The following is a 25,873-nucleotide window of genomic DNA, read 5'->3' as shown; positions in this document are numbered from 1 at the left end:
GGCCATGTCTGTACTACAGGTGCTACAGCAGCACATCTACGGCGCTGTAGCTATTCTGCTGCAGTGCCATAGTATAGCTACTTCCTACAGTGACAGAAGGGGTTTTTCAGTGGCTGTGGTTAATCACTCCTCTCTCTGGGTGGAGGTAGCTGGGTCAAGGGAAGAATTCTTCTGTCAGCCTAGCTGTGTACACACCAGGGGTTTGTTCAGCTTAACTATGGTGCTTGGGGAAGGGAGGGGGGTTATATGCGCATTTTTCACACCCCTGAGCAAGGTAGCTAGAGTGATCTAAATTTTAAGTGTAGGCCAGGTCTGAACTATTCTCTGATCTCCAGAGGTGGTCCCCCCAGAAGTGAGGGTACTGTGGGGGAAGCTTGCAGTGTTGCTGCTTGTGCTGTATCCCTGTTTTATAATTAAAATAGGTGACTTTAATCTCAACAGTTCTGCACATGTGATTAAAGTTTGGTACTTGTGTAAGTGCCTTGGTGAATTGGGGACTTTGCTAGTAACAGCAAAAAGCAAAATTCATTTTTAAATATTCAGAGGAACCACAGTATCCTACAAATAGTACAGAAGTCAATGAAAACTTCCACTGACCACAGCAGAGCTAGGTTTTTATCTATGGTTTCTAGCTAGAATTTATTTTCTCTGTTTTCAGTAATGTCTGGCACACTTAAATGTTAACGGAGTCCAAGTGCACTTATTGCCATCTGTTCATTTTTTTGGGGGCACTGAACTTGATGTTTCTCTGCCTCAAAATCCTTCTACTAGTTTGCTCTAGCTTCTGCTCTTTTCTTTCATGATGTCCCAGCACCAGCTAAGACTCCAACCCTGCGAGTTGCTCCATTGGTTGGACCAAAAATAAAAGATTAACTAGTGGATCCAACTGTGTTTTGAGTTAGGGGGAGATGATGAATTTTGCAACCCATCACATAAAAACATACTATTTAAAAGTTCTGAAGTCGAGATATAGGACTAAACTGTGACTAGGCATGCATGGGATGGCGTGTGGGAGGCAGAGAAGATGATGCATGAAGCGCTTCTCCTCCCTACAATGGGCCTGCAGTATTGCTGATTCCACGCAGTCAAAAATCATGTCAGGCCCTCAGAAAATCAGAAGTTTGACTTGAAAATCTCGACATTTTTTTAAAAAGGGACTTTCAGGAGTTGGAACCTTCAGGATTCACTTTCTCAAGCTTTTCTCGGCAAGCATGAGGGATGGATAGAAGCATACATTCATTTTCCTTTAAATGAAAGCTGAGCTTCTCACATAATCACATGACTTCAGCTGGGTCTTAAATAAAAACACCAAACATCACGAGTCTTGTGATAAAATTATGAAAGTTGGCAACACAACCACCAGTGCCACAATCTGTCCTTACATTCCCATCACATAAGATCTAGAACCACATTGCACTAACCAGAAGAGAAAGTTGTTGCAGAGGAAGGCGTATGCTGCATGGCCCATTTTCAGCTCTGGTTTTCACTGCTCTAGTTAAAACGTGTTCCACCCTTATCCCTAGACACAAACAGCATGCTTCTCATACCCATTCTCCAGTGCAAATAATATGCCTCCCCATTGAAGATTCTGTCTGTAAAGATCAGAATAGAGAACTATTTTGAACTTAGTCTTGTTGAAGGGTAGGGTGTGTTGATCTACTTTATCTGGATGATCCAACCAGTGGGCCAAATTCGGTGATGAATCCTGGTCACGTGCTGGGGCACATTGCCAAGAGTCTTAATCACAAGAATGAAAGCAATAGCTGACCTACCTTTGGCCCATATAGATTTTTGAAGTGGTTATTATATATTAGTCTCTCGCAAATGTCAAAACAGTTTCTTAACTCTGTGCGACTCAGATGACACTGATCAAACGTGCTGTTGATCGTTTAAGTCTTCCCTATGTTTCTGTCAGTGGTGGTCTTTGGCTGCCCAGAGTGGCCGTCTCTATATTCTCCTCTGGATTATTTAATTGTTGTTGTTAATTCAGGAGAGCTATGATTTATGAGCTGTGAGTTGTATTCATGAATACTGTGATAACTTCCCTCTTTTCGTGTACTGAGCTAGTCCAGATGTATCAATATTTGTTTTATGTAATAGAAAATAATAAATTGTTGAAGGCGAATGATCTTAAACGTGAGGGAGAGATTTATTCCTATCTTGGGAAGACTTTATTATTTTTAAATAACCCAGATATTAAAGTTTGCAAAATGACTGTACAGACTGTGCACAAGTTACTTTCTGTCACTCATTTGCACATCTCTTTGTCAGCACCATTACATTGTGAGAGGACCACGGGGAATCCTGTTGTGATTCCATTGTGATAAAGACCTCAGATTATGTAATGATGATGTAAGTGTGAGATGACATGGTAGAACTTTTTCAGTGCATACCTATGGACAGTCAGCTATTACAATAGGAGATGTTATCTGGGAAATGATTTGGAGACTGGTGAGAATGGAAAAAGGGATTAAACTGTAGTGTAATTTTTCTGCCATTATTAATGCTGGTTCTAGCAGACTAATTCTGATAAGGCTGCACCACTATCCTTACCTTAGCCTATTGTGCATATGTACAGTGATTGCTGTTGTTCCTCTACATACTAAGTGCTTTCCATGCAGATAAGAAAGAATCATCTCTGCCTCAAGATTCTCACAATCCACAGGATGCTCTCAGACAAGCAGACAAAGATTAGAGAGAATAGGAAACATATATATATTTCAGTTATCATTATAGGCAGTGTGACCGAAACTAGTCTTAAAAACAGACTTGGAAATCTACAGTGTCTTTTTCCACAGTGAAATGGTACAATATCTTACTGGAAAACACTAAGTGAATAAAGCTTATCTCCATGGCTGCTCTTGATACTCATAGCAGATGGACACTAATGTTTTTTAACTTGGGTCTCCTATTTATTCACATTTCCCAGGTTCATGCTACCAAATCCCTCGCATTTGCTGGTTTTCTCAAGTTCTTTGCCCCATTTGGTCAGCTTTGTAGTCCACAAGCAATAGTTTGTGCCTTGGTTTTGTTTGGGGAATTTGCTTTACATACAAACTTCGGTATGGGGGAAATGGTATATTAATATCTGATGGAATTCCCTACCATGCTTTAATCATGATTTAGTGGGGCCTTAGGCAGGAAGTTTGTTTAGTGTGGTCTGGATTCCTATGTCACTTGGTACATCCTCTTTAAAATGACCATATTGCCTGGTTTTTCATATGATGTCCCAGGAATTTCTCCCAGGACACCCGAAATCACCTGATTTATATTTCATCAATCAATTTTTTTTAAATAATTACAAGGTGTCTGTTCAAGATATACTTCTGTTGACCAAGAGCAGCCCAGCAATATAAGTGTTCAGTGTTGTGAACAGTGTTTGGAGTAAAGGGAGAGATGGAATGAGTGCAGACACTGTCAAAGCTCTTCTTTTGCTCAAAGCAAATGTTAACTTTTGTTTAGTGTTTTATGATAAACTAATTCAAACACTGCAATACTGGCAAAAATCCTTCATTCTGAGAAATGTGCACATCTTGCTGTTGAGTCAGGAACTGGCAGTAGTTACACCAGCATGTTTATTTCTAAAGTATATTTTTGTCTTTTGTTTGAGTATTTTCTGACCTTAAAATTGTCACCACAAAAGCATCCTGGTTTATTTTGAAAACATGGTCACTTTAATCCTTCTAAATGTATTCTTTGCCATGTACTACCTGCACTATTGATGATCTGTTGTAATCTTTCATAGGAAAAGTATAATCCAAAGGTGGGGGTTTGTTTTGGTTTTTAAAGGAGCAGTTATGTGATTTACAAGGGTATCATTACAATGAGAAGCTGTATCTTGAGTTTGAAACAGATTACACTGGTCTACAATTTTTGAGAAGTCGTCTGCTTCAGAGATAAAATTTGGTATTTATTATGTATTTTGATGTGCTGAATTCAAATATGACAATTAAAACAACTGATTGGCTACTGTTTCTAAGATATTTAAGTTTTTACATTTTATGTCTATGTATATTGTGTAGATAGTAGAGTTTTAATCATAAATTGTAAACCTAGGTCTTTTCATGTGTTTATGGTTGCTTTACATGATAATATTTCACCTGTCCTGTTTATGTAACACTTTAAAAATCAGCAAAAGGGTTATATAACTAAAATGTATTATGAAACAAAAGGCAAAAAACTATTATGTACATAGTTTAGTCCTATTCAGTGTCTACTCGGCGCTTCTTCGCTTGTCTCTTGTATTCATTAAATGGAGCATCTCTTGTCACTGTCCAGCAATAGTCTGCAAGCATTGATGGGCTCCATTTGCCCTGATAGCGTTTCTCCATTATTGCAATGTCCTGGTGAAATCGCTCGCCGTGCTCGTCGCTCACTGCTCCGCAGTTCGGTGGAAAAAAATCTAGATGAGAGTGCAAAAAATGTATCTTTAGTGACATGTTGCAACCAAGGCTTTTGTATGCCTTGAGGAGGTTTTCCACCAACAACCTGTAGTTGTCTACCTTGTTGTTTCTGAGAAAATTTATTGCCACTAACTGGAAGGCTTTCCATGCCGTCTTTTCCTTGCCACGCAGTGCATGGTCAAATGCATCATCTCGAAGAAGTTCACGAATCTGAGGACCAACAAAGACACCTTCCTTTATCTTAGCTTCACTTAACCTTGGAAATTTTCCACGGAGGTACTTGAAAGCTGCTTGTGTTTTGTCAATGGCCTTGACAAAGTTCTTCATCAGACCCAGCTTGATGTGTAAGGGTGGTAACAAAATCTTCCTTGATTCAACAAGTGGTGGATGCTGAACACCTTTCCTCCCAGGCTCCAATGACTGTCGGAGTGGCCAATCTTTCTTGATGTAGTGGGAATCTCTTGCACGAGTATCCCATTCGCAGAGAAAACAACAATACTTTGTGTATCCAGTCTGCAGACCAAGCAAGAGAGCAGCAACCTTCAAATCGCCACAAAGCTGCCACTGGTGTTGGTCATAGTTTATGCACCTCAAAAGTTGTTTCATGTTGTCATAGGTTTCCTTCATATGGACTGCATGACCAACTGGAATTGATGGCAAAACATTGCCATTATGCAGTAAAACAGCTTTAAGACTTGTCTTCGATGAATCAATGAACAGTCTCCACTCATCTGGATCGTGAACGATGTTGAGGGCTGCCATCACACCATCGATGTTGTTGCAGGCTACAAGATCACCTTCCATGAAGAAGAATGGGACAAGATCCTTTTGACGGTCACGGAACATGGAAACCCTAACATCACCTGCCAGGAGATTCCACTGCTGTAGTCTGGAGCCCAACAGCTCTGCCTTACTCTTGGGTAGTTCCAAATCCCTGACAAGGTCATTCAGTTCACCTTGTGTTATGAGGTGTGGTTCAGAGGAGGAGGATGGGAGAAAATGTGGGTCCTGTGACATTGATGGTTCAGGACCAGAAGTTTCATCCTCTTCCTCTTCCTCGTCTGACTCAAGTGAGAATGATTCTGGTGCATCAGGAACCGGCAGTCCTTCTCCGTGGGGTACTGGGCGTATAGCTGATGGAATGTTTGGATAATGCCCAGTCCACTTTTTCTTCTTTGACACACCTTTCCCAACTGGAGGCACCATGCAGAAGTAACAATTGCTGGTATGATCTGTTGGCTCTCTCCAAATCATTGGCACTGCAAAAGGCATAGATTTCCTTTTCCTGTTCAACCACTGGCGAAGATTTGTTGCACAAGTGTTGCAGCATATGTGTGGGGCCCACCTCTTGTCCTGATCTCCAATTTTGCAGCCAAAATAAAGGTGATAGGTTTTCTTAACCATAGTGGTTATATTGCGCTTTTGTGATGCAAAAGTCACTTCACCACAAACATAGCAGAAGTTATCTGCACTGTTCACACAAGTACGAGGCATCTCTGCTCACTTTGACTAAACAGAAATGTGTCCCTTTGCAAAATCAAACACTGACAAATAAGAGAGCACGACACTGTATGATTTCTAGAGCTGATATAGGGCAATTTGTTCAGCAGAGTGATGTAAGCTTCGTTATGATTGCATCATCCATGACTTCTAGGAATAACATGATGCAATTCATATCATGTATGACGCAGTACCAGCTTCAGATTGCATTATTCATTGTTTTGCCTAAAAAGCAAGTACTGTCCAAACCCAGTCATAGATTTATTCATAGATCCAGTCAAAGATGTATTTTAGTCATTTCTGGTTTAAATTGAGATCTCTTCCCTTTATAACTCACTTATCCTCCGCTATTCCCAAGTCAAGGGTCGTATATACTGACCCAATAGCATATCTTGAAAACTAGAGCCAATCAACAATTTTAAGCATCATTTTCGTTCTCAGTGACCCAGAATTAGTAAAGTTTGACTACATTTATTTCAGAAGCATTTTGGCTGTAGAGCAGTGAAACACAGGTATTTGAAAATTTAACATATTTGTCCGAACTTTTGCAGTCTGCTTTACTTTATTTTGTTTAGGTTTACTAGTTCTTTCTATACATTTGACAGTAGGTTAATTGAGAAATGCAATTTGTGTTTATGGGAAGTGAATGACAAAAGAATTCAAGAAGGAAATACAATGCATCCCACAAACCCTGTCGCTCCATAATTTCACAGCCTCTCAGGAGCTATAATAGAAAGCTTTTAAGAAGAATTGTGTTTAATTACTGAAGAGAATCTTGCCAGTTCTCTTAGTTTACAGTTCATTTGAATGCCTTCTGAGAACCAGTCATTCAGTGGAACAGTCATACACAAATCTCTGTTATTCCATTTGGCCAAGATATGTTCTCTAGTTTTCTTCTTGCGTCTCTCCAGACAGATTACACAGGGAAGTCACTTCAATGAGAAATACCCCATTGGAACTTGACTTCTGCATTCTCATGGTCTCCTAAAAGCCCCTGCTGTACTGTGCCCACCTTCCAGTTCCAGGGAAAGACAACTCCAGCATAACCATGCTGCCTGGCAATCCTGTATAGGCAGCTGCCACTAGACACTCTCCTTAAAGGATATTTCCCAGTTCAGAGGGGGCTTTTACACTGATTCCTTGTGGGGTTTGGGAGGTGCAAAGCACATCCTCACCCCCCACCCCTTCTTGACCCTGTGGAGAGCTATCTGTGGGGATTCCAGGAATGGGAGGTGCTGCTACAGAATCCCTTGTGCTGAGAGAGAGTCATGCACAGAAGGTCCTGTCCATGCCTGCATCAGGAGGAACAATCGAGCTCTTGTAGCTTTTTTTAGCCTTATTCTCCTTTAAAAAAAAAAAGATTGAGTTCAGCTAATGGAACTCTGTTGATCTTTTTTTAATAGTTGATTGCAGTGAGGATCAATGAAATGAGAATTTTTTTCCATGCAAGGAATAGAAATTGCCCAGTGATTAGTTTTCAGGGACTCTAGCTATTCTTGGTGACACTTTAAAAAAAAAAAATCAGGAAAGCACACATTGCTTCAAGCTGACTGGAATGTCTTCAATGTCTACAGGCTCAAAGGTGCGGTGGCCTTGAGAGCAGGCAATATAATATGGCAAGCCGGATTAAAAAAATCAGTGCCTTTTCCCCTTCTTTTCAGGGTATATGGGTAGCACATCACCAGTCTGAGTGATCCGTATTTTTACTTTAGACTCTAGGAGGTTCCGAGGGGTTGCAAGGTTACCATCCCTATTCAATCATTTCCTTTCAAGAACCGCCCTGTGTCACTAGACTGCTGCAAAGCACCATTGCTGTTTGGCTGTCTCCTCTTCTCCCTCAAGAAGCCAACATGTTAAACTGGTAGAGCTTACTAGATCTGACAGAGAAATTCTTCATGTGTGGACTGGATGTCTAACTAAATCTGATGTGTTTTTTGCAGGCGAGGGCAAGTGCTGGAAGCTATTAGAATGCTGAACAAAAAGCTCCATTCAAGGACTGCTAGCTTCCCGCTGGGTTAATCCAAGTATCAAAAATTTAAAAATATGGGGTAGAAAACTGTGGTCTCCACAAACAAGAACTTTTAAAGGTGTCTAGAACATCTGCTCATTTTAACTTAAAATGTAACTTCTATGGAGTAACAAAGAAACCATATGTGTATACACACACGCACTTTATTAAAAGTGCTTGATTTGATTTTTTTAAAGTATAGTTGCAAGCTGGTAAAAATCTTCTCTTGTCACTCAAAGTTAGGACAGGAAAACTTTTCTTTCCCTTGAAATAGCTGTGTTTATTATATCTGACCTGTTTTAACATCTCTGGTTTGACTTGGGAACCAGAAAGAAACAAATGCTTTTTTCATTGTTTGATGCGTTTACGTAGAATGAAAATAAAAAGGGTTTCCAAAACAAACGTGAAACTACTTGTGGAACATTTTTTATTAAAAAAAAACTATTTGAATAAGTTATAAACTGTTTACTTTCTGGACAGCAATTTTTTGGGGGCTAAAAATAGCAAGTGTTTTGAAGTGACTTTTTTGTGCATAAGAATTTGTTCAGAGCAGATGGGAAGTTCATTTAATAAATGTTTTTTGTTGTTAGAGAATACCAGTTAAAACAGATCACAAATGGATTCATCTCCTAGTCAGATTATACTGTATAATAAACTAAAGTAATGACTGTTGTTTGCAAGTGAAAATGTTGTGGACAGGTTGAGAAACAATGAGGTGTGATCTGTGCTCAGTTTACTTTCAGACCATATTATTGACAAACGATGTCTCTCTTCCATCTTCATAGGTGAGAATCCTGTTTGTGTATAGACTGAAATAGGCTTGCACAGAGTTGGCCTGTCACATGCCATGATTAAACATTTTAGTCACGCCATAGCCAGAAGCACGGTTAGTTTAGATTTTTTGCCTTTTGCTTGATGTGAACCGCCTAAGTATCAGCCAGCCAGCTATAAAACTGACACCCAAGCAGGGCTGGGGAAAATCATTATTACTGTGATTATATGGGCCAAATTCTGATGCTACTGGGGTTAATTGGGAGCAGCTCTGTCGGAGCCAGCGGAGTTATACAGATATAAAGGAATCAAGCCCTCTTCTGAGAGGCTGTTTTGTTCACACAAATTGAAAATCACACCCGATGATATTGGACAAGTGCAAGAGAATGTTGTTGCCCCAGATTTTTGAACATGCTGCTTATAACACTCCCCCTTCCCCCATATCAAACAATGGGCCTGATCCAAAGTGCAAATGAGTCTTCCCATTGATTTCAGTGAACGTTGGGTCTGGCTGAGCTCACCTTCCCCTTCCAGTTTGCAACAGACTTTTAAACTATTAGGTATAAAAAAAAGTTCTTATACTTTCAAATTGCACATGTTAGTTGAGTGTGTTCATGAGAACCTATGTCTGTCTTATCGAGGCAACACAGTTATACAGGAGCAGCAAAGAATCCTGTGGCACCTTATAGACTAACAGACGTTTTGCAGCATGAGCTTTCGTGGGTGAATACCCACTTCTTCGGATGCAAGGCTTGCATCCGAAGAAGTGGGTATTCACCCACGAAAGCTCATGCTGCAAAACGTCTGTTAGTCTATAAGGTGCCACAGGATTCTTTGCTGCTTCTACAGAACCAGACTAACACGGCTACCCCTCTGATACTTGAGTTATACAGGAGTTACTCCTGTCTCTGAGGGTACGTCTACACTGCACATTAAGCCCATCTCTGTGGGATCCAGGCTTGTAGACTTGATGTTTCCAAGCCCTCACTTGAGCATTCACACTGCATTGTAAGCCTGGGTTTACAATTGCTGGACCTGGGTCTCACAACCATGCTAACGCGTCCATATGTCACTACACAGACTTTCTGACTCAAGTCTGTGGCTTGAGCAGCATCCACACTGCAAAACAATTGAGCTTGGACCCAAATTTCAGTGGGACTCCGGCTCTGACCAGTCTACCTAACAGGTTCCTGGGACTCAGGATCTGAGTGCTTGCTGACCAGAGTCAGACTGAATTGTGTGTGGATGAAGGGGGGTTTGGCTCAAACCTGAGTCAGAGTCTGGGCTCAGTGTGCAGTATAGACATACCCTAAGCTGCACACTTTACTCACAGGAAAACTCTTGCGTCTAGTAAAAGTTAGATCTAATTGATGTACCTGCCTTTGGCCACTTGGCCCGGTTTATTTTTCTTGTAATCATTTTGTAAGGTTCATAGGGACAACGTACACCCTAGTTATAGGGCAGCTCCTTTGTTCTTCCCTTGTTCCAGCTCAGTTCTGTTAGAGCTTGATCCAAAGCCCATTGAAGTCAACAGGAGTCTTCCCGTTGACTTCAACAGGCCTTGAATTAAGCCCTTAATATAGATGTTGAGATTGGCTGTCACTGAAGACATTAATAAATCAATTTATTTAATTTTTCTTCCAAAAGTAAGGATTCTGTTCATGGGTTAAAAGCGCCACACAATGTCACAGTTCAGCACAGCTACCTGCCTTTACTTAGGAGAAATGTGGCAATGAATCGGAAAAGGTGAGCTAGGTTAGGACTAAAGTAATAATATAACAATACCATGCTCTTGTCTAGCACCTTTTATCTGCAGACCTCCAAGTGCTGTAAATAGTGGCTATTGAATCTATCTATCTATCTATCTATCTATCTATCTATCTATCTATCAATCAATCATTGCCCCCATTTTACAGATGGAAAAACAGAGGCACAGAAAAATGACTTTACTTGTCCAAGGCAACACAGTGAAACAATAAGCAAGTTGGGAATGGAACCTAGGGGTAATTTTCATAGATGCAGAGTAACCTCAGCTCATATTGACCCTGTTTGGAGCTCAGGGTGCTCACTATTTCTGAAAATTAGGCTCCAGCTCTCCTGAATTCCCGTGGCCTATTCAATACCTATAGACATTGCCTTTCAAGAGGCACTGGTAGGGATGAGGTTGTGAATCAAAGTCCTAGATAGAAGTTTATAATGTATCATTTTTATCTTTCCATAAAAATACTAGAAGAGGTGATTGGTTGATATTGAGTATGTATCTATGCTAAATGTATAACACACAGTCTGAGCAGCACTAGAGACATTGTATGCCTAATGGTGTATTAAATCTATTTTTGTCATTGAGATTCAAAACCTTTTTCCTCTGTCCCTGTCTTTCTTGTCTGCTTTTCCATCTGTCCCCTATTTACCTCTCCTGAAATTTGTGTCACTGTCCCTGTTTTTGAGGAGTTTGTCCTATGTCCAGCATCCATGTATAGGTAGACTCAGAAATGTGTTTTAGGCTTTGCATTGTTGGAGAGTCATAAGCGCTGAGGATATCATGTCATAATGAGAAAACATAAACAATGTATGTAATGTAATGTAATAGTTTTGCCCTGTGTGATAAATATAGGTGGAAACCATCCTCCAGATTTAAAAAAAAAACTTTAATATTAAATCTTTTTATCTCTCTGCTGCTGCCTTTCCCCCTTTTTCCTAATTTGGAATTTTTTAAATGACTAGAAGATTTTCTGGCTTTCTTCCTGCTGCTATTTTGCTGGGACTGAGTGGTGCAAACAGACCCTTGCGCTGGCTTGGATTTGTTTCAGTGGTTGATGATTCAGGCACTACAATGTTGTAACCGTTTGGGCAGAATAACAGTCATAGGTTTAGATAATTTTGCAAGCTGCTTATGCACTAGTTTATTGCCAGTGTGGGTTTTGGGGATCTGTTTTGTTCCAATTTAAAAAAAGAATATAAAGTCATGGGAAGGGTGTAGGGGTGTGAGGTGCAATTGGAGGTTAGTTCTTTCCTTATTGTAAATAAAACTGTATTTCTGGTTTGTTGGAAACTTTATGAATCATTTACCCCATCCCTAACAACTCAAAGCAACTCTGAATTGATGTTTGTATGGACAATGGTAAAGTTCCCAGGCACATTAGGGATTAATAACAAGAACTATTGTTATAAGCTGGGGAGGCATCAGTTGGAAGTAACAGAAGAGGAGAAGGACCTTGGAGTATTGGTTGATCACAGAATGACTATGAGCCGCCAATGTGATATGGCTGTGAAAAAAGCTAATGTGGTCTTGGGATGCATCAGGCGAGGTATTTCGTCGACCCCCTGGTAAGTGTAGACAAGATCTCAGTTATAAATTTTTGTTTTAATGAACATCATCAGCATGGAAGCATGTCCTCTGGAACGATGGCCCAAGCATGAAGAGACATATGACTCTTTAGCGCATGTGGCATGTAAATATCTTGCGACACCAGCTACAACAGTCCTATGTGAACGCCTGTTCTCACTTTCAGGTGACTTTTTAATTAAAAAGTGGGCAGCATTATCTCCCGTAAATGTAAACAAACTTGTTTCTCTGAGCGATTGGCTGAACAAGAAGTAGGACTGATTGGACTTGTAGGCTTTATAATTTTACATTGTTTTATTTTTGAATGTAGGTTTTTTGATGCATAATTCTACATTTGTAAGTTGCACTTTCATGATTAAGAGATTGCACTACAGTACTTGTATTAGGTGAATTGCAAAACACTTTGTTTTTTACAGTGCAAATATTTGTAATAAAAATAAGTATAAAGTGAGCACTGTACACTTTGTATTCTGTGTTGTAATTTAAATAAATATATTTGGAAATGTAGAAAACATCCAAAATATTTAAATAAATGGTATCCTATTATTGTTTTACAGTGTGATTAATAGCGATTAATTTTTTAATCGCTTGACAGCCCTAATACTAATACATATGAAAATGACACTCTTAAAAGACAAATAATGTATTTACCTGGTATTAATCTTTTAGATTATTAAAATTTAATTTTTTAAAAAAGAATCTAAATTACTTTTAATTAATTACACTGTTTTCTATCCAAGCTGAGCAAAATGCAAGAAGTAAGATGACTTGATAATTTCAGTGTGCTTACATTGGGTTTCATTTGTACCCATGTTGGGAGATAGTTGTATTCAGTGGCTTTTCAGCATTGTCAGAACTGGCGCTCTAGCCTCACTGTTGAGATTTTCAACAAAAGCTTGAATAGGCCATGAAACATTAAATGCTTTGGATGGAGTAACACATCTATCTGTAAAAAGAACAGGAGTACTTGTGGCACCTTAGAGACTAACAAATTTATTTCAGCATAAGCTTTTGTGGGCTACAGTTCACTTCTTCGGATGCATAGAATGGAACACAAAGACAGGAGATAGTTATACATACAGAGAACATGAAAAAGTGGAAGTACTCATACCAACTGGAAGAGTCCAATCAATTGAGATAAGCTATCATCAGCACGAGAAAAAAAACCTTTGAAGTGATAATTGAGATGACCCATAGAAGGTGTGAGGAGAACTTAACATATTGAAATAGATTCAATTAGTGTAATGACCCAACCATTCCCAGTCTCTGTTTAAACCTAAGTTAATTGTATCTAATTTGCATATTAATTCGAGTTCAGCAGTCTCTCTTTGGAGTCTGTTTTTGAAGTTTTTTTGTTGCAAAATTGCCACCTTCAAGTCTGTCACTGAGTGGTTAGAGAGGTTGAAGTGTTCTCCCACTGGTTTTAGAATGTTATGATTCCTGATGTCAGATTTGTGGACAGATTTGTGGACAGAGTGTCAGAGTGCAGCCACCAACTCTTTCTGGTGGCTTCTCTGACAGTTTTTCCTAAAATACTCAGTGGCGTTTGTAGACTTGGACCCCTTCTTCTGTATGTGTTGAAAAGGAGCAAACCCCTTCCTGTAAGTGGCAGCAAGGAAGGATTCCCCTGCACTCAGGCTCACCCCACATCATCCATGGTGCCATTGATGCTAATGAGAAGGGGTGATCTCAGCAGGTTGCATGCACCCCACAGGAACTTAGGTGAGATCCCACTGGTGGGGCATGGCCTCCCTGCAGTGGGGCTGCTGCGGGACTAAAGCCTGAGCCCCGCTGCCCCAGGGAAGGTGGGTCCAGAACTCACCGGCTGCCTGCTGAGTCCCAGGATCCCTGTTCCCAGCCAGGCGGGAGTGGGGAGCTGTCCAGGGGAGTGCCCCGGCGAACAAACACCACAGCCTCCTGCACTGACAAGAGCTGCCTTCGGTGCCACGCATGCAAGCCCCACATGTCTGTAGAGGTGCTTCCAGAGTCCCTGAGGAGGCAACCCTGCTGGGGTGCAAACACCAAGGCTGCTCATCTTGCTGCCCTTGGTAACGGCTATTCAGGAGCAACTGCTGGGCACCACAGGGATGGTTGCTGCTTTGCCCCCCAATCTCTGCCCATGTTGTGGAGGCTGTCATGGCCACAAAAAAAATTGCTGGTGGCCGCATTTGAGAAACGCTGCTCTATAACCTGTTACATACTATGGCCCCAACTCTGCAGACGCTTATCCACTGACATGTAAGTATTTGCAGGATTGGGCCCATCTAGTGTTGAGACTATATTTAAATATAAAGTGGTTGTATAGGATCAACATAATGTTGAGCATCTGAGATGCATTTTGAGCCTACACTTTTTTTTACTTGGGAAATTTTATGAGTTAATTTAAAAATGAACAAAGTTCAAGAAACATTATTGCTTCAGAGCTAATTTTATACCTAAAACATTGACAGTTGAAGAGTTGCAATAACTCACTGTTATTGATTGCTATACTAAACTGATAGCAACCTCTCATAGCTTGAGGGGGTAATGTTTCTTATGGGACAAGCAACAGGATTTCTCAGATATGATCTAATTCTTGAGTAATGGTACATGAGCAGTGGTAGTTTTCTTGGTTTTTTTAAAATCAGATTTGTATTCTTTTCCATAACTGTTTTTCTTTTGGTTGGCATTATGTTTGACATAAGGCCAAATTATCTCATGGTATGAATTGGCACAACTCCACTGATGTCAACAGAGCAGCAACAATTTATATCACCAGGGAGTTGAACCTATAGATTCTTATTTACCCAACATACAGGTAAATGTTTGGCAATTACCATAAACTTTGATGGGAGCAGACTTAGGCCAATATTGAGTGCTTCTGAAAATTCCACTCTTATTAATTGTGTTTGTTTTCATGGTTTGTAGAAAGACTAGGAAAAATTGTAACCTCCTACACACATTGGGCAGAAAATCCAAGTTTCCCTTTGGATTTACACGTAAATTAATCATTTATTGCTCTCCATTTCTGAGTGTAGAAAACATTACCAGGATGTGTGGTAAAGATGTGATTGATTATATAAATCTACCACCATTTCTTTCCCTTGTATGGCATATTTCTCTAATACTCTATGTAAGCAACAATGAAACTCTTCGACTCTAAATCACACATATGAACTTATGAGTTAAAAATTCAAACAGAACTCTCAGATCCTTTGTAACACAGGGCAAGACTTTAAGCTTCTCTAGTGGGCTAAAACCCACTTCATTGGATGCATGCAGTGGAAAATACAGTAGGAACATATACTAATTTCCCCCTACTGTTACTCACACCTTCTTGTCAACTGTTTGAAATGGGCCATCCTGATTATCACTACAAAAGTTTTTTTTCTCCTGCTGATAATAGCCCACCTTAATTGATTAGTCTTGTTAGAGTTGGTATGCCAACACCCATTTTTTCATGTTCTCTGTGTATATACATCTTCCTACTGTATTTTCCACTCCATACATCCGATGAAGTGGGTTTTAGCCCACGAAAGCTTGTGCCCAAATAAACTTGTTAGTCTCTAAGGCTTTGGCTACACTTACACTTCAAAGCGCTGCTGTGGCAGCGCTGCCGCGGCAGCGCTTTGAAGCGCTAAGTGTAGTCAAAGTGCCAGCGCTGGGAGAGAGCTCTCCCAGCGCTGTCCGTACTCCACCTCCGTGTGGGGAATAACGTACACACTTTGACCACACTGGCACTTTGCAGCGCCGCAATTTGCAGCGCTGGAGAGGGTGTGTTTTCACACCCTGCTGCAGCGCTGCAAATTTGTAAGTGTAGCCAAGCCCAAAGATGCCACAAGTACTCCTCATTCTTTTTGCTGATACAGACTAACACTGCTGCCACGCTGAAGCTTCTCTAGTGGAATTTTTCCCAAGCAAGTATAGCATGTTGTTTTATGATGATGCATTGGGAGCAGTTTGATCCAGTTCTGAATCAGATTTCCAGATTTCACTTCTCATGAGAGCAGCATTCCAGGATTTTCTGTTTTTTCCATTTAAAAAGAAACGTATTTTTCTTATCAGCTTTCATTCTACTTTCCTCTCCCCCCACAAAATTTAAAACTAAGATGCCTCTGAGGTTCAGATCAAATCCCATCAGGTTTCAGAAATCTGGCATTCTGGCCTTTATGATCACGCCAAAAAAGAAGCTGTTTCAAACTCTACTCTTAATGAACTGTATTTATTTAAAGGTCTGATCCAAAGTTCACTGAGGTCAATGGAAAGATGCCCATTGATTTCAGTGAGCTTTGGATCAGGCCCTAAAATCTTGACCATTCTGAAATGTAACAGCTTATTTCCCCATTAATCTTTTCATGAAGGAAAGAGGGTTGTTTTTGTTTAAAGTGACAAGAATATATCTAAAAGATGAATGGAGCTCGGAAGTATTCACAGGCTGAGGGGTTGATTCTGCCGTCAGCAATACAGGTGTGGGTCTGTGTATCTTGTAAAATCAGATAGTTGCAAGGCTAGGGTACTGATTTTACAAGATATCTGATGATTTACACCTATATACCTTGAGGACAGGGTCAGCCAAGTGATGCACACCTGTGTACCTGAGAAGAAAGTCAGTCCCCAGTTGATTAAAACTATGTATATCTCACGTTGCCAGCATTAAAATAGTGCTAATATAAAGAATGTGCAAAGGAGGGAGATAAATTTGACAAGAAGAACCCATAAAGGGGACACGTCTGGAGAGAATAAACAATTAAAGCTGTCCATTGCCAAAGAACTGAAATGTAGATCAGACCATCTTTCCTAAATCACATGGAATTACAGGTTCTGGAACAATCAGATATACAGTGGATATTCTTATCTCAAGGAAAAATCAAGAGAATCATTTTCTTTTAGGCTGAATTACAAGAGTTCTGTATATGATGGAGTTTATAATAGTGCATTCACATAGATGCCATTGTATTGTTTTATCCCACGAGACCTGACTGTGCAGGTGTCTTATTTATAAAGTCTTGAAATCAGGTGAGTGCTAAAATAAAGCAGGCAGTTTGAAATGCTGTGGGATCCTTTTTTGCTTAATACATACCAAGCTTTCAAGGTTTTTGTATGTTGCAGACCTCTTCTCCTTTGGGGGACAACCAGCCTCCAGCATGCAGGCAGGATTATGAACAGGGCAGGCTGGGTAAGCGGTGGGAAACTACCACTTGTCATTCTGCCCCTATAGGGATGGAATATACCAGCCCTGGGGGCTATCACAGCCCTGAGGCTGCAGATTAAAAATATCAAAAGTGTTTTTCCTGGTCTGTGCTGTTAGTCTACTTCTAGACTTTTTTTCCTGCTTTGACCTTTGGAAATTGGCCAGTTTCACTTTAGTCAACAATGACATGTGATTTTTATTTTTTTTTAATGACTACAAGTGGTCAAGACTGATCTCCTTCGGCAAACAGCATGTGCAAGAACATGGTAACTCCTTACATCATTGGCCTAGTTCTCCACTATCTACATGAATTCATTTACACTCACATTGCTGACTCGGAGAGGTTTGAGATACCTGCACTGAACTACCAACACATGTCCTGCGGCACTTTGGTTTTCTTTGGAGGTCTTCATCGATGCACTAGTCTGATCCCTATCACCTTGTGTGACCTTATCAAATCCCAGCCTGTGATGATATGATTGCAAGAACACCTGTGACACTTTTTTTTCCCCCCAGTGGAGAAATAGCTCAGAGTTAACTTCTTTTGGATCCAGACCATGGAATAAAATAATCACATTTCCCTTATTTCAGTAGTTATGATCCGAAATTGCTTGATGCTCCCCATCAAGACAGCACGTAGAATTTAATAAAGAGTACATTGGCTGAATAATAATTAATAACAATAATCTCATGTTGGGACTGTTAACAAATGAAGAATCTGTGGTTGGTCTGTTTACCTGCTTCAGGAAGCACTAAGCCTTCTGCCTGCTTTTTTTAAAGATGTGGAATGTTTTATCTTTGTTCAAACTTGTTAATGAGTTTAAAGCCCACTTAAACAGTTTTCTTGTTGCTCCTTCTTGCCTCTTGAGGTTGAGAGAGACCTTTTTGGTTTGAGTATAAGATACGCATATGATGCGCATGATTAATAGATATAACTATATTGTTCATATGATTAGATTTGTTATATTTCCAGTTTCTGTTTATTTAACTCCTTCAGTACAGTATCTTAAGCTCACCCATTGCGCCACCTTTGGAAAGGATATCTGTGTACTGAGCATCTGCATGAGTGTATAATGCTCAGTTATAGGATGAAGGCTAGGACTATAATAGGGTTTAAAAGAGAGCTAGATAAATTCATGGTGGTTAAGTCCATTAATGGCTATTAGCCAGGATAGGTAAGGAATGGTGTCCCTAGCCTCTGTTTGTCAGAGGGTGGAGATGGATGTCAGGAGAGAGATCACTTGATCATTACCTGTTAGGTTCACTCCCTCTGGGGCACCTGGCATTGGCCGCTGTCGGTAGACAGGATGCTGGGCTAGATGGACCTTTGGTCTGACCCGGTACGGCCGTTCTTATGTTCTTATATGGATTCATGAAACAATAATAGTTTAGGCACAGGGCATTTCCTGAGGATCAATGATCAGCTCAGAGATGTGATGGCTCATGATGAAACCTTCATAAAATGTCTCTTTTTCCATTCAAGTCTGTACTGTCACTGGCTGGCTGTCAGTAATGGGACATGTTCTTCTGAGGATGAATGAAGAAAGACAGCACTATTCTCAATACTTAAGAAAAACCTACACCTGTGTCCCCTTACTCAGGCAATTCTCCCATTGGAAAAGGGTGTTTGTCCAAGTGCAGAGCACGGGGTTGGTCCCTCTGTGTCTAAACCACAATAAAACACCTGTGGCTGGCCCAGGTCAGCTGACTCAGGCTGCAGGGCTATAAAATTGCAGTGTAGATATTTGAACTCAGGGGACCCTGTGGGGGAGGGTCTCAAAGCCCAGGCTTCAGCCGAAACCTGAACGTCTACACTGCAATTTTATAGCCTGAGTCAGCTGACCCAGGCCAGCCTTGAGTGTATTATTGCAGTATAGACATACCCTAATCAAGTGTACTTTACAGTAGCCTCCAGATGACATTTTTTGACAAAAAAATAACTTTAATCAAAACAAATTTCTGTGGGAAATGCCCACTTTCAATAATGTTTTTCCTCTGGTTCTTCAAAAAAAATCATCTGAAAGGTTTTGGTTTTTGTCTGCAATCTTTTTGGTTTTGGAGTTGGACAAAAATCTGAAAAGTTTTGAAGAAAAAATGTCAGTGATCGTTGACATCCTTTGTGGGAACAAAAAACATTTCCTGACCAGCTGTACTTATAACACATACTTACTCAACTATTAATATTAATCTCTGTCTCTCTCTAGATCTCACTCCCTGGGAATTTTTACAGAGGGCCAGATTTTTAATTGGGCATTCACATGTGCACAGAAGTTTGCGCCAGCAAGGGCATTTCACCCCATTCATATGTAAACGTACCTCTTTGAACATGCATTTTTGTGGGTAGGTTTATTCCACACATGTTAGAAAGTTTGGCCCATGCTGTAGTTTCCTTTTGAGTACTGGAGCCATAATCTCCTAAGGGAGATGTGCTGCAACAATCGCTCTGATCTGATTGCTAGTACAGTGATTGCAGTTAGAGATAGCTGGCAGTGTCTTTTTAAATTAAAGGTCTGATGAAGAACAAAAAACACTGTGCCAATTTCCATAAAAACTATTGCTGCTGAGAAATTATAATTGCATGCTTTGGCACAAATAGCATGTGCCCACCTTACAATGTTCCTTCCAACTTTTTACATCCACGTGCAGAATGAATTTTATGTGCAGCAATTTGGAGGTGATGTGTGATGGGGGTGGGGCCGAGGGGGTTCAGAGTGTGGGAGAGGGCTCTGGGCTGGGGCAGGGGGTTGGAGGTGTATGGGGGTGTGTGGGCTCTGGGGTGGGGCCGGGGATAAGGGAGAGGCCCCTCTCTCCGCTGTGCGCCTGCATGGCCACGCAGCTTAGAGGGAATTTAGCACCTATGCCCATGCTTTCAGGTGTGTGTTCTGCCTCATCATGGTTTAATTGTTTGTGTTTTCAAATGATGTGGTAGTTTGATAATTTTTTTCTTTATTGCTCATGTGATTTTCTTTCCGCTGTACTCATTGTTTCTAGGGATTTTAAGCCTCATGCACCAGACAGCAAGAATTCTTGCTTTAGTTCATAATGTTCTCTCAGACTTGTGACCTTACATAATACATGGAATAGCAGTGATTGCAGTACATTTTTCTGGGAGCTGCAGCCTACCTCTTACTGGACATATACTTATTGCATGTCCTGGGGAATTCAAGTGATTCTAATTTTCAGGTTATTTAAATAGTTTTGATGGACTATTTTTTATATTTGTTATATATAACACAACTACAGGTCATTTATAAAAATAGTGATTACGTTTATATATAAATTATATATATTTATTTAAATATTGCATTGATTTAATGGTAGGATCAGCTCTTTAAAGGGGTTGCAAATTAAAACCAGTTAAGTGAGGAATTTGTATCCAGTATAGCTTTGGAACACTTCAGAATCCTAAGTTTATGGCTTTCAAAGCACTTGCCTACATTCAAATGTTTCTAATAAGATAGTGTGGTGATTTACACCTCTTGAGATATTGAACTCTGTTCCAAGAATGCTGCTTGGCTCTTATATAAAGAAAGCACTGATGGGCCTGATTCAAAAAAAGCCTATCTCTGATTTCCTTGTGACACAGGCATTATGCAAAAACATTTGGTATTTAACACTCTCTGCACACTGTACATGTATTTGCAATTCGTTGGATGTTAATTTTTCCAGACGGAGCAAGATGGGAGGAGACAGGAGGAAAAAGCTCCAAATTACCTCATTTACACTGGTCCCAACAGGGAACACTGCATCAGAGAGAGAAAATTAGGCCCTGTTCCTGCAATGAGCTTATTGTTTGTGGACTCCTAAGCATGTGTGTCCACTGTTGACTTCAGTAGTAGTTTGTATTAACACAGGGGTTCACTTTTTTGCAGGATGAGTTGCCTTTGATTGTAAAATCTGGGGCAGGGTCTGTTTCTGGCCTGTGTTTGTAAGGCACCCAGTACAATGAGGCCTACATTGCAATTTGAGCTGCTTGTTGATACTCTAACACTAATAATGATAACAGTAACGATCTGTGGTTTGATACCGATGATTCACAGTTATGGGAGAAAAAATTGGAAACGTTTTTTATAAAATAGGATGTGTTCGTTCTTGCGTGCTCAAGGGTGTGTATCAGCCTGGAGGCAAAGAAATTAAGCAATGCTAAGGGAAGGAGAGAGAGAGAAAAAGCTTTGCTCACTTTGTGGCTCACAAAATGTACTTGTTGGAATGGTTGCCAGCAGGAAGAAAGTATACGTCTTGGCTTGGAAACCTGAGACACATTTCTCACGTTTGTTTTGGGGGGGGGTGGTGTGGAAGGCTTTCTGTATAAAATATGAGAATATGTAAATGAAGAGTTCTGGTGCTGATTTTTGTGGGTTTGCTCACATGCCATCCCTATGGACCAGACTGCTTCCTTTACAGACTGTGTCCTTGCTGCCTTTCATTAGAGGTTATCCAATTACATGTGTGAACCTATTATATCGGTCTGGTCAGTTGGTTAGAAGAAAGAAGGGAGAGGGAGGAGGAGTCCAGGTCTGTCTTAGCTAGTATGGTTCAAGTTTTAATCAGTATGGTATTTCCTCTTCCTGAAGGCCAGAGGGAACACCTGTGTTTTAATTTAAGTATCACAAGAGACAGTTGACGGAATCTATCGTTTTGAGAAACGGATGGCTCCCCAGTTCAGAGGGGAAATGAATTAGAGCCCATCTGCATACATTGTCTTCAAAGAGCACACACAACACTTTGACTAACAATTTACAAAAATTAGAGAGTGAGAGTGAAACCCTCTGACAGAGCTAATAAGATGTCTGGTAAACGGCTTTTATGAAGCATTCAGCCTGTACAGGAGGCCTGAGGGTTTCTATTAAAGGTCAGGGAGGTTTTGTGTGACACAATTTTAAAGCATGTCTGAACCATCAAGGTAGATTTCTTGTGTCAGGGATATGCTCTTTACTTCAAAGGACATTTTCATAAAGTCATTCTGTTTTTTGTGTAAATCCACCTTCAAACCCTAGAAAAATGTATTTTTCCCCTTTGATTCCCCCCCTCCCCTCTCTCTCTCTCTCTCTCTCTCTCTCTCTCTCTCACACACACACACACACACACACACACACACACACACACACACACACACACACACACACACACACACACACACACACACACACACACACTCTTACTTTTTACACTTGGCAAATGTTCTCTTCCTTGCAACACCACCCCAGAAATTTGAACAAAACTGTAATTAATGTGGCTATTTTTCAGCTTCACAGTTAAGTGTAGCAATGGGTCTTGCCAAAATCTCTTCAGCATCTTTGATGTCAGCATATCTATGGTTTGATCAGTGTTAGTGCAGGGAGAACACACACACTGTGGGCCAAGTACTCAGGGAAAAACAAGTCCACGAGAGCCGTTGGAATTGGGCGGGTGTAACAGAGAGGAGAATTTGGTGCCATGTGTTCACAGGCTACAAAACTGGTGACTGTTTTAGTTTCTTGCCCATGATTTAGTAGATTTTTTTAAATTTAAAACAAGATCTGTGGGGAGAAAGGTTAATTCCGTTTTGTGAAGGATTTTGATATTTTGAAATTCTCTGCAAAAGGGAATAGAGCCCTGCCTTCTGGGGCAGTCCACCAGGTATGCTGTCCTGGAGCTGTGAACCCTGGAAGGAATACCAGGGAGCCCCGTTTGCCAAAGAGTGGAATGTGGGAGCCATAGTTGCTGGAGCTTCCCAGCTCTCAAATCGCTTGCAGTGAACTGAAAGGGCCCAGAGCCTTGTGAGCTGGAGCTCCTAGTATTTCCAGACTCTTGGTTCCCTGTCAGCCAACATGGCAGTTTGATGGGGAGATGGGAGTCTGCAAGCCCTGCTTCACAGTGGCCTGCTAGACAAGCTGCAGAGAGACCTGGGAGCGTCAGAACTTGAGACCAGGAACTTTCAGGCTCTTGAATCCTTGTCAGGCAGGCTGCTGAAGAATCAGGAAGCCTGGGATGCTGAGGAGTTGGGAGAGCTGGCAGGAAACCAGGCAACTCTACTGAAATGAACAGTCTTCACAAAATATTTTGATTCTCCTGGACTGGCATTCTCCAACACAAAAACATTCCAGTGGAGAATTTCCAGCCAGCTCCATTTACAAATCAAAGCTTTCCCCTAACGTCTAACAACTTGAAGATAGACTGGGTTTGAGGCCCAGACCCCAGGTCTTGACCTTTTCTTTTAGAAACATGCCTAAACCAGAACTTTGCATTTTAGAATAATCTTTAAGTTAAAAAAAAAAAAGGAGAAGAAATGGAAACTCCCCAGAGTTTTGTTTTATTACTTTATCTCCATTTATTGTTTGTAGATCTGTTTTTAGTTCTTCATTGTCAAATATCCAAGTAGCAGATAAATATTTTTTAGTCTGCCAGAGGAATCAGTTGTGTTCTTCCAATAACTGAGCCACGCTGACAGATAGGTTAATTCTCTCTGTTTCTGTGATACCAACTAAAACAACAATGAGCAGGACTGTCTGGAGACCATGGGTGGAATCCTGGCCCCCTTGAAGTCAATGGGAGTTTTGTCATTGGGGCCAGGATTTCATCACAACTTGCCATAACTGGTGATTCAGGCCCTGATCCTTTCATTGGATCTTCTAGCGTGGGGCCTTGGACCCACCCAGAACTTCAGATTCAGTTCTTTACAAATATTTTGATCTAATCTTACAGAAAACATAGCTTTTCTGAGCTCCTCCGTTGGGAAGCATAGTGAATATTATTATTCATCATTATAGTATTAAATATATAGTGTATCTGCAGACCTTTCAGTGGAGAATGCAGAAAGGCAGGGCCACAGTATGTCTTCTAAGCCCACAGCAAACTTGCAGCTGAGAACTCCGTATGTTAGTTGCAGTCTTTGCATAAACAGGGTGCACAACAGCTATAGTGCTAACTGAATGTCTAAACACATACTTAATAATAACAGATTTATTTGGGCATAAGCTTTCGTGGGTAAGAAACCTTTTTACCCATGAAAGCTTATACCCAAATAAATGTTAGTCTTTAAGGTGCCAACGGACTCCGTGTTGTTTTTGTGGATACAGATTAACACGGCTACCCCCTGATACGTAATAATATTTCCCAGTGAAGATCTGACCAGAAGGACTGTTCAGTTCAAACACATTCTCCTAGGTTTTTCTGGGTGCCATATTCATCATACCTGTTGTGCTCACATGCAGGGCAGGGATGGGTAGAAAGGCATCCAGCATTGCATTAACATGCTTTCATATAGAGGTGTTGAGAATTTAATTGGATAGTAAATCTCTCTAGGGTGGTTGGTTTCCTTTTCCAGAGTCAAAATTATGGCTCTCGTTACTGATGCCTTTAGCATTTGTTTCTGCCTTCATTTTTTTCACTTATTTGCCTGAAAAATCAAGCCCCTTAAAGAGATGTTGCCCCATTTTTATATGCAGATCCTTAGCATTCTATAATCTTCTCACTGTGGAATTTTCCATTTGGGCCAGGATCTGACCTGTGAATGGTTGGAGACTCACTCACTCACACACCCACACAAAATTATATGGGTGAAACATTCCCTCATCCCTCCCCATTTCCCTTCCTGGGATTTGTCTTGATTTTTTTTTAAAGGAACTAACAAAAGCCCCACATGATTATTGTACCTACAAACATGAGAGGGCTTCCCTAGTTCTTCCTCCAGCTCTTGTTTTCTAAGGGCTACTTAGCTTGTTACATTCCTGAGTTGGAGTTCATGCGACCAGAACACTGACTCTCCCCACAGGGACGTAGTCAGCTATCTGACCTGTTTTGTTTTGTTTTTTCCCAAAAGGGCAAGTACCGTGGGTGAAATCCTGGCTCCATTGAAGTCAATTGGAATTTTCCCACTGACGTCAATGTGGTCAAGATTTTCCCTTGTGTTTTCTGTGTTCTGTGTTTACTGCCTATTGTACATTCTAAGCAGAGAAGTATCTTACCAGGTAGGCAATTAGCCTGAAAGCTTAACTTGCTAAAAGCTTTCAACATAGCCAACAATAGCCTTTCTGAACCATTTTAGAGTGTCTTGTGTTCTTCTTTCCTGCTCCCTTCTCAACTTCCTCCTTTCCTTTCCCTGTCAACGTTCCCCCAGTTGGAGTGCCCCTCAGATAAAGGCCCCTTCATGGAGCTGATCCATCACTGTGTTTTTATTCTTTGCTCCTTTCTATAATCCTTGCTCTTTCAAGCTGACAGCTTCCCGTCAGATGGTTTGCCAGCAACAGTTCTGAGCCTAATATCTTACGCCAGGCTCATCTTGTTGTCCTTTCTGAACAAATGAGGCTTATGTACCCTCCAGAGAGTGCTTCTTATCTCTTAGAAGGCTACAGTTTACTGCAATTAAATTGGCAGTGTGTGGGTTATGATTAATATTATTATTATTATTATTTATTATTGCTACAATATAAAAATGTGACTGCTTTTAGAACACCTGAGTAATGAGGGAAGAGCAAATCCAAAAGGCAGCTTTTTGCTTATTATCTTTAAAAATAATCTATTTTTGTCACCTGTTTGCCCTGGCAAAAATGTTTGTTTTAGATAATGAAATCAGTGAAAGTATACCAGTAGGTTTGCCTAAAATGTAACCAGCCATCTGTTTCATTCTTCTCCTCTCTTTCAGTCCTCCCTTTTTCTCAGATATGTTACATTATACCCTATATGTGAAATTATAA

The 25,873-nt window shown here is 40.6% G+C and overlaps 1 protein-coding gene across 2 annotated transcripts in view; it reads left to right on the top strand.

Moving 5' to 3' along the window:
* Window positions 1–25,873, top strand: part of ROR1 (receptor tyrosine kinase like orphan receptor 1) — a 240,878-nt gene that overhangs the window by 48,525 nt on the left and 166,480 nt on the right. The gene's annotated exons all lie outside the window — the stretch shown is intronic.

Source organism: Mauremys reevesii, linkage group 8 (assembly GCF_016161935.1).
Source record: "Mauremys reevesii isolate NIE-2019 linkage group 8, ASM1616193v1, whole genome shotgun sequence".
Taxonomy (NCBI): Eukaryota; Metazoa; Chordata; order Testudines; family Geoemydidae; genus Mauremys; species Mauremys reevesii.
Note: the sequence above shows the minus strand (reverse complement) of the source record. Positions and strands in the feature narration are given on the sequence as shown.